The following is a 15,328-nucleotide window of genomic DNA, read 5'->3' on the forward strand; positions in this document are numbered from 1 at the left end:
TCCAAGGGTAATTGCTACTCAGAGTCCATGGATGAGGTCTTCGTATTCTGCTTCGTTGTTTGTGGCTTGCCATAGTATTTGAAGGACATACTTGAGTTGTTTTCCGTCTGGAGAAATGAAGAGAGCGCCTGCACCGGCTCCACCTAGCTTGAGTGATCCATCAAAGTACATCTTCCAATGGTCAAGGATGGTATTTGGCATGGGTTGTTGAATCTCTGTCCACTCAGCCACAAAATCAGCAAGGGCTTGAGATTTGATTGCCTTCCATGGGGTGAAATCGATATTCAGAGCACCAAGTTCAACTGCCCACTTAGATATGCGCCCTGTTGCGTCTTTATTGTGTAGGATGTCTCTAAGTGGAAATCTGTCACCACAGTAATCTTGTGGCTTTCAAAATAGTGGTGAAGCTTGCATGAAGTGATTAGGAGGGCGTAGAGTAGTTTTTGCACATGCGGGTACCAGATTTTTTATTCAAATAGTACCTCGCTGATGTAGTATATGGGTCATTGTACTTTATATACGCGCCCTTCTTCTTCTCTTTCTACGGCTATCGCTGTGCTGATCACAGTAGAAGTTGCCGCAATGTACAACATCACGTCTTCGTATTTCTTTGGAGGTGTGAGAACGGGTGAGGTTGTGAGGTATGTCTTGAGTGTTTTGAAAGCTTCGTTGGCTTCTTCTGTCTATTCGAACTTGTCTGTCTTCTTTAATAGTTTAAAGAAAGGTAACCCTTTTTCACCGAGTCTTGATATGAAGCGATTGAGGGCCGCCATGTAGGCTGTTAGTTTCTACACATCCTTGACACTTTGAGGAGGGTCCATCTCTGTTATGGCTCGAATTTGCTTGGCGCTGGCTTTGATTCCACAATGACTGACCAAGAAACCTAGTAGTTGCCCTGAAGGAACTCCAAATACACACTTGCTTGGGTTCAATTTCTACCTCCACCTCTTCAGGTTTCAAAGGTTTGCCTTAAGTCTTCAATTAGTGTGTCTGGGTTCTTTGTTTTTACTACTATGTCATCCACATATGCTTCTATATTTTCGCCAATCTAATCACCAAGGCACATTTGGATAGCTCTTTGGTATGTGGCACCAGCATTCTTGAGTCCAAACGACATGGTCTTGTAGCAGTAGGCACCGAACAGAGTGATGAAAGATGTCTTGCTCTGGTCTTGTTCTTTTAATGCAATCTAGTGATATCCTGAATAGCAATCAAGAAATGATAATAGGACAAATCCTACTGTCGAATCAACTATCTGGTCAATGCATGGTAGCCCAAATGGATCTTTCAGGAAGTGTTTGTTGAGATCTGTGTAGTCTACACACATGCGCCACTCTTCCATGTTCTTTTTTTGTACTAGAATTGGGTTTGCCAGCCAATCTGGATAAAGGATTTCTCTGATGAATCCGGCTACCATTAGCTTTGTGATTTCCTTTTTGATTGCTGCCATCTTGTCGGGTGAGAATCATCATAGTCGTTGCTTCATAGGCTTTGATCCTTCATTGACATCGATTCTGTGTTCAGCTAACTCTCTTAGAACACCTGGCATGTCGGCCGGCTTCCAAGCGAAGATATCTTTGTTGTCCCAAAGAAAGTTGGTGAGCGCGAGTTCCTGTTTTGCCAAGAGGCGGACGCTGATGGTTGTCGTTTTGGAGGGATCACTGGTGCCTAGGTCGATTTGCTTGACGTCGGCTTCTTTTGGTGGTGCGAGGATGCTGGGCTTTTTAGCCGGTATCTCTAGTTCTTCTAGGCTCATTTCTACGGCAATAGTGGCTATTTCTTTTCTACCATTGGTGGCTTATGCCTTGGCTGCAATTTGAATTGCCTGAATGTCGCAGTCAAAAGCGCACTTCAAATCACTTCGAAGGGAAAGGACACCGTTAGGCCCTAGCATCTTAAGCAATAGGTATGGGTAATGCGGTATTGCCATGAATTTTGCTAGTGCTGGGCTCCCGAGGATTGCATGATATGATGAACCGAAGTCTGCAACTTCAAACTTGATGAACTCTGTTCGGTAGTTTGAGGGAGTGCCAAAAGTAATCGGTAGAGTGATTTGTCCAAGTGGCATAGCTGCCTTGTCGGGTACTATTCCATAAAAAGGGGTGCTTGTTGGTGTAATCAACCCATCGAGTTGTAGTCCCATGTTCCTTAGCGTCTCTGAAAAGATAATGTTGAGTCCGGCTCCCCCATCAATTAGTACTTTAGTGACAGTCATGCCAGTGATAGTTGGATCTAGAACTAGTGGGTAATGGCCCATATTCCCTACGCTAGTCCATTGGTCTTCTCTTAAAAATTGGATTAGATATTGTGACCAATTGAGATATCTTGGAGTAGCCGGTTCTGCTGCCATGATAGTTCGAAGAGCTAGCTTTTCTTGATGCTTACTTCTAGAATCTGGAGCTCCAGCAAAGATTACTGCTACTGTCCCCCTAGATTTTTGGAATCCCTTTCCTTCGTGGTTGTCTTCATCTTTTTTCTGATTATCTTCCTTAGTGTTTACCTTATTATCCTTTCTCGTGTATCGCTCATTGAATGTGTAGCAGTTTCAAGTGGTGTGATTTCCTTTAGGATGCAAAATGCAATGCATATTTTCAATGTCATCATACCCTCTGGGTTTGGAAAACTTTCTTGATTTATCAGCCATTGCCACGGTGTTGTCTGGTCCATGTTTTCTTTCCTGATGTCTTATGTTTCGATGATTTTGCTTATCCAAGTTGTCTTGATTGTTTTTATCCGGGAACCTTTCTCGTGTCTTCTCCTCTGCAGTAATCATCTTTTCTACTGTGCATCTAAATTCTTCATTGCTTCTCAGGTTTTCTTTGCAGAAGTCTTGAAATTGCCATCTAGCCATAATTCCGTGAGAGAAGGCTTCTATTACTTCTCGTTCGGTGATGTCATGTACTTGGGCACGTAGTTCGTCAAATCATCGATAGTAATTTCTGAGAGTTTCGCCTCCTTTCTGCTTGAGTCCTTTTAATTCTACGTGGGTGATGGGGTGCGTAATGATACCCATGAAATTTCCACAGAAAACTCTTTGCAAGTCTTCCCAATTTCTGATTGACCCTAGATTTAATTCGTCGAACCATTGGAGGGGCATGGTTTCCAATGCCATGGGAAAAAATAAGGTCTTGATATCGTCGTCTCCTCTGACTAGTTCAATCGACTATGAGTAAATTCTAAGCCACTGCTTTGGTTTGGTCTTGCCATCATATTTAGAGTGGTTGGACGGCTTGAACTTGTGAGGCAGTCGTATTGAAGCAAGTCTGTTTGCAAAACAGGGGAATCTATCATGCGTTCCGCCTTCTTTGTATTCTGATTCGGCACCTCCTTCCTGCCAACTATCGTCTTGGCAAGAGTAGTCCTACGGGGATGTCTGAATAGGTGCTTTGCTTCTGATCTTGCTTGGTTGTTCGATTTGGTAATTTTGACTATGGTCCCTTCTACTTTCTTTGTTGTGGCTTTCGCCTGGCCCAAGTCTCTCGAAAGCGGACTTCTTTTGGTTTTGATCTTCCTTCCTATGAGATGTTGACCTGGTAGGTAGTCTTGAGCGGGCTCTTCCATCATGCATCCTTAGGGCTGCTGACTGGAGGAGGTCTCAGAGTTGTTCCTGTTTTTCACTGGGAAGTGATGTCACTCCGAGTTCTTCTAGTGCTTCTCGGATTCTACTGTAGGGTGTATTCATTGTGCGTCTTTCTTTGACTTCTTGTTCTGATTTTCTTCTGTCATACTCAGCCAAGTCTGACTCATATTTAATCCAAGCTTCCTTGCGCTGCCTAGCACGGCGTTGGCATCCTTGTTTCAATTTGTTTCTTCTTTCTTTGGCTTGCCTCTGACTCTCAGTCTCACCATCGTGCCCCTAGATAAAGGGTGATATGTTGGACTCAGATTTGTCCGATGATATGATGTCGGGTGCTTCTGGGGGGACTAGAGGTGATTGAGGATGGCGAACCATGAATACTTCTTGTGTGTGAATTGTTCTATTATTGGTGTTGGTTTCCACACTATCGGATTTGTTGATGATTTTAGTAGAGGCTTCAAGGTCGTAGATCAAGTCTCCTTCTTGGTAGGGTAGAATTGCTATAGCCATCGTGCCGATTAGTTGGGTACCGCTGTCTTCAGGAACAGAACCTGGCCAGTGGACGATGCAGTCTTGAGATGTTATAGTTAGTATGAGGCCTTCCTGAGCTCCTTTTAGTGGCATTCTCAGCATTGGATCGAGGGATCCTTCGAGCCATGCCTGATAAGATTTTGCAATGTTGTGGAGTCCGAACGAAAAGTGTTCTGACTTCTTGAAAGAACTCTGAGTATACTTTGAGTTGTATCCTTGATAGGCCGAGGTCATGTTCTAGAGCCCCACTAGAAAAGAACTCGATTTCCCAAAAGAACTCGGGTAAGACTCCATCTTGGATGCGGAGCCTGAGTTTGAGTCGGATGTGCAAAGCCACGAAATCTGAGTTGGATCGGACATCACAAGCTACGTGAATCTTCTGGTGAGTTGATCTATCGTAGTCGCCGAAATAAAAAGGTCTTCATGGCGATCCGAATCTTCGAGGAGATAGCTTTGGAGCTTGCCATCGTCGCCTACCTCGTAGATCTATGAACCGAAGATGAAGGTCGATCCTGTCGAGAAGATCATGTTGTCGAGGTCCATTGAGCTCTCGGATGCAAATTCATCGAAAGCCCCTACCTGGCGTGCTAGCTATCGATGTTTCACCACCGATAGCCTGCCACGGGGGTACCCAGGGCAGTTTGTTTGGGCTTCAGCATATGCAGAACTCGACGGTAAACGCAAGAGACAGTCAATTTATCCTGGTTCGGACCCTCGACCGTGATCGAGTAATAGCCCTACGTCCAGTCGGTGTTAGCCTTTGCGTTGGATTAATTGTAAAGTGTTGTGTTGCGTTGTGTGTTGTTTTTTCCTCTAGGAACTCCGCCCTCCTTTATATAGTCAGAAGGCTAGAGTCCTAGTCGATTTACAATGAGAGTTCCTAGTAGGATTACATAATAATACTACTACTATTAAGATTACATGGGAAGAATCCTAGTTAGACTAGGTCTTCTCCCTTCCTTGTGAGGTATCATGTGGGTCCCGTATTAACAGAGATGGAGATGGCACTGCATCAAACATGAATTGTACTATTCAGTGCACTTCACGGATCTCACGAGAGGAGGTAAATTTTGATGAGCTTCCATATGATCCCATAGATAGAAGGAGAATATCATATTACATAGGCGACAAATTGCAAAATGACATAAGGCGAAAATATTTGACTAGAGGTCCTTGTAAGCCACCACTTGGTTTTATGTTTCCAATGACAATGATAGTGGGTTTTCCATGATGGTGTCAACATGAATGGTTCACTAAATATGGTTGACTAGAGTACAGTGAAAAGATGGATAGGTGTTTTGTTTATATTGTTACTTGTTTAGAGATTGCAACAAGGGCCAAGGTGGGAATGATGCATTTGTAATAGATGGTTGGGATGGCTGGAACAAATCTAATAGGCTTCGAGATCATGTAGGTAGCAAATGTAATAGTTTTCATAACACGGCTGTGAAGAGATGCAACAATTTGTTGAAGCCCGGACAATCGATTGGTGATGCTTTAAACAAGCAGAGTGATATCACTAAAGACCAGCATCTACTTTGAATTCAAGACATCTATTAAAGTTGTCCGATATTTATTGCATCAGGGTTTAGCTTTTCGTGGCCACAATGAATCAGTGGATTCCACCAATAAGGGGAATTTTTTAGAGTTAGTACAACTTTTGGTAGATGAAAATGACAAAGTAAAGAAAGCTGTTGGAAGTAATGCTCCTAAAAATAATAAGAAGATTGCTCTAGAAATTCAAAGGGATATTGTGAATTGTTTTGCTTAGGTAAGAAAAGGTTGTCATATTATTGTCGACGAAATATGGTCAGCGGTCTACCTAGGGGTATGCTCAAGGTAGTAGATTATCGGCAGACAGGTGCGCAAGCTACGAACGAGATGGTGACACAAGACAGAAATGAGATTTTATCCAGGTTTGGACGTCGTGAAGGCGTAATACCTATGTCCTGTGTCTGATTGTATTGCTGTGTGTAAATGAGATCTAATCGATCCTGATGTATCTTGTCTGCTAGGGGACCCTTGCCTCTCCTTATATACTCTAGAGGGGCAGGATTACAAGAAAAGTAGCCTATTTGTTGCTATACAATATCTTGGGTGCACATCGAGCAGCGCCATGCACGCTTTGATCTTCTAGGCTGGGCCACCTCTGATGGTGCGGCCCATGTCTTGTCTTGAGGATACCGGGGGTTGTACTGATGAGTACAGGCCCGATCTTCCGAGAGGTAGCCGGTAAGTTCGATTTTGTGGAGATCTCGACGTTGGCGATCCGGCTTCAAATCAAACGCGATTCGAACCCTACAACTGTTACACCACTGCTCCGTTGGTTATCAACCAAGCACAACTTGATTGACCTCGCCAAGAAGGCTTTTCCTGCAAGCGAATCGAAGAGCACAAGCAAGAAGGTAAAACACGCAATCTGAAATTGCAAATATGAATGATGCGAATATCAATAGAGGATTCAAGAACTTGGTTCCAAAGGACTAATCAACACAGTGGAGGAGATCAAGAATGGGGGCCCTGGATCACTGTAAAAGGATTTGTCACCACAGTTACAATGAACGATTCAGTTTCTCGATGGAAAACAAAACTCTAAACAAAACCCAATTGTGTAGCAGCAGCGGTGGCTGTGTTTATAGTCTAAGACTCGACCTAGGGTTGGGGACGGCCAGGGGTTGGGCGCCCACAACTTGGGCTTAAGGCCCGACACGATACATGGCCAAGTTGGCCCAAATAGGTGATGCAGCACCTTGCCATGGTCACACAGAATGATCCATGGACCTTCTGGAGCTGGGACCAGATCCAAAACAACGGCGTCATCGTCCCCTTTCCAACGCATCCAAGAACGGCCCGTTTCGATGTCGTATGAGAAAGTTATGACCAAAATAGTGACGACGTGTCTGCTAAATCCGAGGGTGACGTGGCAGCTGAGTTGGGAATGAATTGCAACTTGGGGAAGACCATGGCGTCGGTGTGTCCAGCGTGGCGATGTCCTCATCATCCTCCCCTTCTCGAATTGGAGTCATCCTCGACTCCATCTTGGCGATGTCCTCATCATCCCCTCCTTCTAGAATTGGAGTCGTCCTCGACTCCATCCCATCATCAATGAACTCCTGCAAAAGGTTAGTGACAGCAGGCAATGCACCAGACATAAAAGGTTGACAAAACATAGTATAACATGGTGCATCAGGATTATCACATAACTCAGTGTTAGCAGAAGTTGTAGCAAGAAAAGCAACTCCTTTTAACTTAATCCCATTATGTTTAGCAATGTCTGTTGGAGGTTTATTTTTGATCTCATTAGCATGTTTAATAATATCCGTAGGAGACAAAGGCAGCAATGTAATTTTCTTGTCCTTATGTATGATAGTGTATGTATTAGTTCTACCATGGTGTAAAGCATCATTATCAAATTCCCATGGGCGACCTAACAAAATGGAGCAAGCTTGCATAGGGACAACATCAAAATCAGCAGTATCATGATAAGAGCCTGTGAAAAAGCTAATGCATGCTGATTTAGTTCCCTTAGTCTTACCACTATTATTGAACCATTGAAGTTTATATGGATACGAATGTTGTCGTGTGGTCAAGCCAAGCTTGTCAACCAAATCTGAACTCACCAAGTTGTTGCAACTCCCGCTATCAATGATAGTGAGAACACGACAACCCTGCACAATGAGATACATGTGGAACAAATTGTGGCGTTGGATCTTCATCTCTTCTTCATGTCCCACATGTGTACTCAACACATGCTGCACAAGAAGGCTAGGATAGTCCGCGGCAGCAGCCACAGAGTCAATGGTGATGGCCTCCTTGTCTTGATCGCCCTCGGTGGGATCTGCATCAATGTTAGCAGCAAGGGCTAAATCATCTTCAACATCACTAGCACTTACATATCCATCCTCGGTAGCAATGAAAGCGCGACGACTGGGGCATTCCTTCATGACATGTCCCATGCCTTTGCATCGGTGGCAAATGATTTTAGAGCTAGACGAGGAGGAGCTAGTAGAAGCACCCGGAGTGCCACCTTTCTTTAGCTGTGGAAACTGCACATTAGACAATTTACTTACCCCGGAAGAAAATGGAGGTGTAGATGGCTGTGGTGCAACAGGAATCTTGGGTGTCTCCGGCTTGGAACGCTGCTGAAAATTCCTCCCATTGTTAGACCTGAAAGGCTGGTGTTGTTTGCGTCCCTGTACTTCTCGTTCTGCCTTAATAGCAAGATGATACAATTGGGAAAAATTGCGCCATTCTTTGTAATCAAGTATGTTCTGTATATCATGGTTTAAACCACCAAAAAATCTAGCACTAGCATCATGATCATCTTCATTTATACCACAACGTGCTAAACCAATAAACAATTCTTGATAGTATGCTTCCACTCCTTTATCACCTTGTTTTAAAGTTTGTAGTTTCAAACATAAATCACGTTGGTAATAAGGAGGAACAAAACGAGATGTCATATATTGCTTTAAAACATTCCAAGTTTGTGGCACAGCAGCAGCATTATTGGCATTGCAAAGATCACTCCACCAGAACAAAGCAAAATTAGTAAACTCACTAGTAGCAAGTCTAACTCTATGCTCAGCAGGAACATTATGAGAATCAAATTTTTGTTGAACAGCAAGCTCCTAATCTAATATGCCTCTGGATAAACATTACTAGCAAAAGGAGGTAGACTAAATTTAATTTTAGCAAAAGGATTATTATTACCATGATTATTACCTGCCATACCGCGACGATTGAAGTTGAGGCGGCGACGGGCACCACCGTCAGTATACGCATCTTCATCACCAAAAGCATCCGCATCTTCATCATCAGCACGATAAGGCGGAGGGCGTTGCTCAAGCTGTTCAATGCGGGTGACCAGATTGTTCACGTTGCGCGTCAGCTCGGTCATAAGATTGCGTTGTTCAGTCATGAACGTTGCAAGCTCGCCCTTAGACACGCACTCATTGAAGTATGTCGGAGTTCCTGCCATGGTTAAAAGATAGAAAAAGACAACACCAAAGTATTATCCCTATCAACTAAAAGGAAACAAGTGGTGGTGATGGTGGTGAAAGTGGAATGCAAAATCACAAGCGGCTTACCACCGTCTTGCCTGTATTCTTACCAACGCCAAACAGGAGCAAAACCAAAGTGGCGAAGCAATCTATTGTTAAGCGTGGGTAACAGTTGCAAGATGAACCTGTGCTGACAGAAGAATATGTAGAGCTATGGGTAGGCACACAATATGACAGCAAGGATTAGCAATTAACGAGTGCAGAGTAACGATTGTTCAATCCGGATCCAAAGTACAAATCACAGGTGCTGGCTAAGACGTGTCGAGACGTAGCGCAACAAGGTGAAAACAAAGGACGATCGAAAGAACTCACAGAACAACCAAATAGCCCGGATTTCTCCTTTTTCCTGAATTTTTTCCCGGATTTTTCCAAAAGGCACTAGTAGGAAACAATTTTTTTTCTTACTATTTTTTTTATACTTTTCTCTGAACAAGGATCACAAAAGATGCAACCATAAAAATTGGCACCTACAACTGAGGTGGGATGTGGTCTACAGAAATTCAGCACGTTCTCTAAAAAGCGTGCAAAAACTTTGACAATTTTTTTTCTATATTTTCCCAATTTTTTTTGGCAACTCTGAGGAAACCAAACAGGACATAGCTAGTTTGGGTCGGATCCAAATGGTGTCAAGAAGCTGCTAAAAAAATTTCAGATTTTTTTGATAAACGAGCGAAAAGTTATGCCTGTTTTACCGAAGGTATCTCAAGGTATGTTTTCCGGAAGGCACAACACGGTGGCGGCAGTTAGGGCAAAGCGTCCCTAAACTCTAACACCGATCACAGGATCATCACTGTGACTAACAGCAGTAGGTATTCGCCTGATGATGTAAGGAGGGCTGCGATGCAGGCAAAATAAGAGCGGCTGGCAACCTATCTAGGGTTTGCGCGGCGGCGAGAAGTTACACAAGGCGGCTAGCGGGGCAAGTCGAGTAATGTGGTGGCTTTGACTTGTTGTTTGGAAACGGTGGATGAGATAGCGGCGGAAAACAAAAATCACAGCAACGGGTGATTGAACTACGACCACGAACACAATCCTAAACCAACAACAAGACTCGACCACGGACACAAACTCAACAACACGAATCTGAAACAAAATTGCAAAGGCACAAAGGGCGATAGGACATCAGAAATTGAAATATTTTTGGGCTTTTGGTGGACTCTAGGTAATAAACAAATATGAATCTAAGGCAAACGAGATTATACCTCGCGGTAAACCTAAAATATCTGATACCAATTGATGAGTACAGGCCCGATCTTCCGAGAGGTAGCCGGTAAGTTCGATTTTGTGGAGATCTCGACGTTGGCGATCCGGCTTTAAATCAGACGCGATTCGAACCCTGCAACCGTTACACCACTGCTCCGTTGGTTATCAACCAAGCACAACTTGATTGACCTTGCCAAGAAGGCTTTTCCTACAAGCGAATCGAAGAGCACAAGCAAGAAGGTAAAACACGCAATCTGAAATTGCAAATATGAATGACGTGAATATCAATAGAGGATTCAAGAACTCGGTTCCAAAGGACTAATCGACACAGTGGAGGAGATCAAGAATGGGGGTCCTGGATCACTGTAAAAGGATTTGTCACCACAGTTACAATGAATGATTCAGTTTCTTGATGGAAAACTAAACTCTAAACAAAACCCAATTGTGTAGCAGCGGTGGCGGCTATGTTTATAGTCTAAGACTCGACCTAGGGTTGGGGACGGCCAGGGGTTGGGCGCCCACAACTTGGGCTTAAGGCCCGACACGATACATGGCCAAGTTGGCCCAAATAGGTGACGTAGCACCTTGCCATGGTCACACAGAATGATCCATGGACCTTCTGGAGCTGGGACTAGATCCAAAACGACGGCGTCATCGTCCCCTTTCCAACGCATCCAAGAACGGCCCGTTTCGATGTCGTATGAGAAAGTTATGATCAAAATAGTAACGATGTGTCTGCTGAATCCGAGGGTGACGTGGCAGCTGAGTTGGGAATGAATTGCAACTTGGGGAAGACCATGGCGTCGGTGTGTCCAGCGTGGTGATGTCCTCATCATGTACCCCCACAGCTAGTCCCCGAGCCTGACAGTAGGTGACGTAGTCACGTGGTGCCAGGGTCAGAAAGTAGAAGTCCAGCAAAGCCGGCAGCCAGTCCCCGAGCATAGCCTCGAGATGAGAACAAGAACATTCACCGCAAGGTGAAGTGTGCCCACTTAGTCCTCGAGCCTGCTGGAAGATGAAAAATGAATCTTGTAGCAGGGTCAAAGAAAAAGAAGTCTAAAAGCTTATCGACGTCGTCCGACATGTGCGTATCAAGACCCCAGACGTGCTGCCCAAGATCAGCACCATGATCCAAACAGCATGGAGCAGCTTGATAGCACACCGACGAGACGTAACAAGATCCAAGCACCGAGGAGCGAGGAGTCCCCAACGTCGACGGCGATGACAGAGCACCGAGGAGCGAGGAGTCCCCGACGTTGTTGGCGATGATCGAGCACCGAGGAGTCCTCGGCGTAGCCGGCGATGTCCGAGCACTGAGGAATCCCTAACGTAGGCGGCAATGTCTGAACATCGAGGAGTCCTCGGTGTAGGCGGCAAGGTTCGAGCACCGACGTAGCTGACGACATCCATGTGGCGATGTTCGAGCACCGAGGAGTCCCCGGCGTTGCTGGCGATGATAGAGCACCGAGAAGCGAGGAGTCCCCAGCGTTGCTGACGATGACCGAGCACCGAGGAGTCCCCAGCATAGGTGGTGACGTCCGAGCACTCAGGAGTCCTTGGCGTAGGCGGCGAGATCCGAGCACCGACGTAGCTGACGACATCCATGTGGCGATGTTCGAGCACCGAGGAGTCCCCAGTGTCGCTGGCGATGATAGAGCACCGAGGAGCGAGGAGTCCCCGACGTTGCTGGCGATGACAGAGCACCGAGGAGTCTCCGGCGTAGGCGGCGACATCCGAGCACCGAGGAGTCCCCGGCGTAGGCGGCGATGTCTGAGCACCGAGGAATCCCCGACGTAGGCGGTGATGTCCAAACACCGAGGAGTCCTCAACGTAGGCGGCGAGGTCCGAGCACCGACGTAGCTGACGACGTCCATGTGGTGACGTCCGAGCACCGAGGAGTCCCTGGCGTCGCTGGCGATGACCGAGCACTGAGGAGCGAGGAGTCCCCGGCGTCGCTGGCGATGACCGAGCACCGAGGAATCTCCGACAAAGCTGGCGAGGTGCGAGCACCGAGGAGCGAGGAGTCCCCGGCATCGCTGGCGATGACCGAGCACCGAGGAGCGAGGAGTCACCGGCATCGCTGGCGATGTCTGAGCACTGAGGAGCGAGTAGTCCTTGGCGTCGCTGGCGATTCCGAGCACCGAGGAGCGAGTAGTCCCCGGCGTCGCTGGCGATGACCGAGCACCAAGGAGCGAGGAGTCCCTGGCGTAGGCGGCGAGATCTGAGCACCGAGGAGTCCCCGGCGTAGGCGGCGATGTCCGAGCACCGAGGAGTCTCTGGCGTATATAATGATTTTTACTTGTTTTTTGCAGATCACCGTGAAATCTATTATTGAAGAAATTGATGGTGATGTGTTTGGCCTTTTAGTGGATGAGTCAGCTAATGTGTCTGGGAAGGAACATATGGCAGTTGTCTTACGGTACGTTGATAAGCTTGGGATAATAAAGGAGAGACTTATTGTTGTTGTTCATGTGCAAGAAACGTCGACTTCATGTCTGAAATCTAACATTGACAATTTATTTGCTAAGTATGGCTTGAGCATAAAGCAAATCAGAGGACAAGGTTACGATGGAGCAAGCAACATGAGAGGTGAATTAAATGAACTACGGGCTTTAATCGAGAGAGAGAATAGCTCAGCATATTATATCCACTACTTTGCTCATCAGCTACAATTAGTCATTGTCGCAGTGGCTAAAAAGAATGATGATGCTAGTGACTTTTTTGACATGATATCTCTATTGCTTAGTGTGGCAGGAGCTTCTTGTAAACATAAAGATATGATTCAAGAAAGTCAACAGGAGAGAGTTAGAAAAGCCATAGGCACTGGACAACTAACTAGTGAAACTGCATTAAATAAAAAACAATCCCTTCAAAAAGCTGGAGACACACGTTGGGGTTCTCATTATAGAACCCTTAAGAGCCTAAGCAATCTATTCTCTGAAGTTATTGAAGTTCTCTAATATGTGGAAAAAGAAGGTCCAAATGATGCAAAGAGACGCCAAGCCCGTGGTCTTCTAGACTATCTCAAGGATTTTGACTTTGTGTTTCACTTGCACTTAATGTTGCTTATTTTAGGCCATGCAAATTCTTTGTCACTGTCCTTGCAGAGGAAAGATAAAGACTTCCTAGAGGCCATCTTAGAGGTGAAGTTAACAAGCAGAAATTTCAGCAAATTAGAGATGATGGTTAGGATTGTTTGCTGTAGATTGTATACTCCTTTTGTGAAGAGTATGGCATTTCTAAGTTGGATATTGATGAGGAATATATTGATCGCCATAGGCCAAGAAAAAAGACCAATTGCACTAACTGTCAACATTATAGATATGATTGCTTGAACCCAATTATTGACTTGCAGCTTACAGAGTTTAGTGACCGTTTCAATGAGGTAAACTCTCAGTTAATTACTCATATCGCTGCTTTCAATCCCAAGAATTCTTTTGAGACATTCAAATATGAGAGTCTAATAGAGTTGGCTAAGTCATATCCTGATGATTTCAACTCAACACAACTTAAGGATCTTGATCGAGAGCTTAATATTTACATTGACAATATGTGAGCTGATGAAAGATTTGCCAACTTGAACACTATTTCTAAGCTTGCTAGGTTGATGGTGGGTACAAAAAAACATTTGGCTTTTCATTTGGTTTATCGGCTTCTCAAGCTAATACTAGTTCTTCCTATCACCACTGCATCAGTGGAGAGATGCTTTTCAGCAATGAAATTGTAAAGACAATACTGAGAAATCGTATTAGAGATGGATTTATGAATGATTGTATCATATGCTTCGTGGAACCGAAATTTTTATCTACAATTCCAATCGAAGATGTGACAGTTCATTTTCATAAGATGGAGGATGTAGTCGTAGAGGGAAACTATAAGAGGTAACTACTCTTGTAAAACCTTATTTTGTCACAGTATGCATTGTTATTTTAATAATTTGATGTTATGCATCATATTGTATTATCGGACCCTATAAATTAGCACTTGATACTTGGAGTACCGACCCAGCCGCCATTTATCCTGGTTTCGCCCCTGCAGCCACCGGTGTCAAGTTTGAGGATCTGACACGACGATCGTTGGCGATCAATCGAACACCAATAGCTGGGACATGTTTAGTTTCACTCCAAAATGTCAAATTTTTCAAGATTCCTCGTCACATTAAATCTTTGGACACATACATGAAGCATTAAATATAAATAAAAAATAAAACTAATTACACAGTTTAGACGAAATTCACGAGACAAATCTTTTAAGTTTAATTAGACTATGATTGAATACTAATTACCAAATAACAACGAAAGTGCTACAGTGCCATTTCACCAAAAAATTTGCCATCTAAACGGTACCCTACTTTCCCACTTCCATGTCTGCAGAGGAAGAAACGCAGGGCACTGCAAAACATGAACTTGGGCCTTGTTTAGATCACCTCCAAATTCCAAGTTTTTTCACTCTCTCCATCACATCAATTTTTAGCCGTTTACATAAAGCATTAAATATAGATAAAAAAAAATAACTAATTGCACAGTTTATTTAAAAATCATGAGATGAATCTTTTGAGCTTAGTTGATCCACGATTAAATAATATTTACCAAATAAGATGAAAATGCTACTATTCATCAGTTTGAAATTTTTTGCAATAACATGGCCTTGCTTTGAATCCGTCACCCGCCAGCCACCGAGAATTAAATTGAGATTCAGAGAACTGAAGGCGTGGCAGGCATGTGTCACCAATTTGGAGCAGCCAGGGACAGCGAGCCCTCCTGCATGGGATCCACGTTGCGTCGTTGCGGCCCATAGCTCAGCAGGAGGGGCCCACCAGCACCGACGGGATCGGATGCGTCGAAGATGTCGCGTTTCGTCCAGAGTCCCGCGGCGGCTGCGGGCGCCGCCGCTGTCGTCCTCCACCGCTCGGGATGAGGGTTGCGCAAGCGCGCGTGCTGACGAACTCGGCCAT

At 44.8% G+C, this 15,328-nt stretch overlaps 1 pseudogene; it reads left to right on the plus strand.

Moving 5' to 3' along the window:
• The first annotated feature begins 582 nt into the window (after positions 1–582).
• On the plus strand, positions 583–13,930 carry LOC136510697 (uncharacterized; annotated as a pseudogene).
• Positions 13,931–15,328: the final 1,398 nt, after the last annotated feature.

This window comes from Miscanthus floridulus, chromosome 16, assembly GCF_019320115.1.
Source record: "Miscanthus floridulus cultivar M001 chromosome 16, ASM1932011v1, whole genome shotgun sequence".
NCBI lineage: Eukaryota > Viridiplantae > Streptophyta > Magnoliopsida > Poales > Poaceae > Miscanthus > Miscanthus floridulus.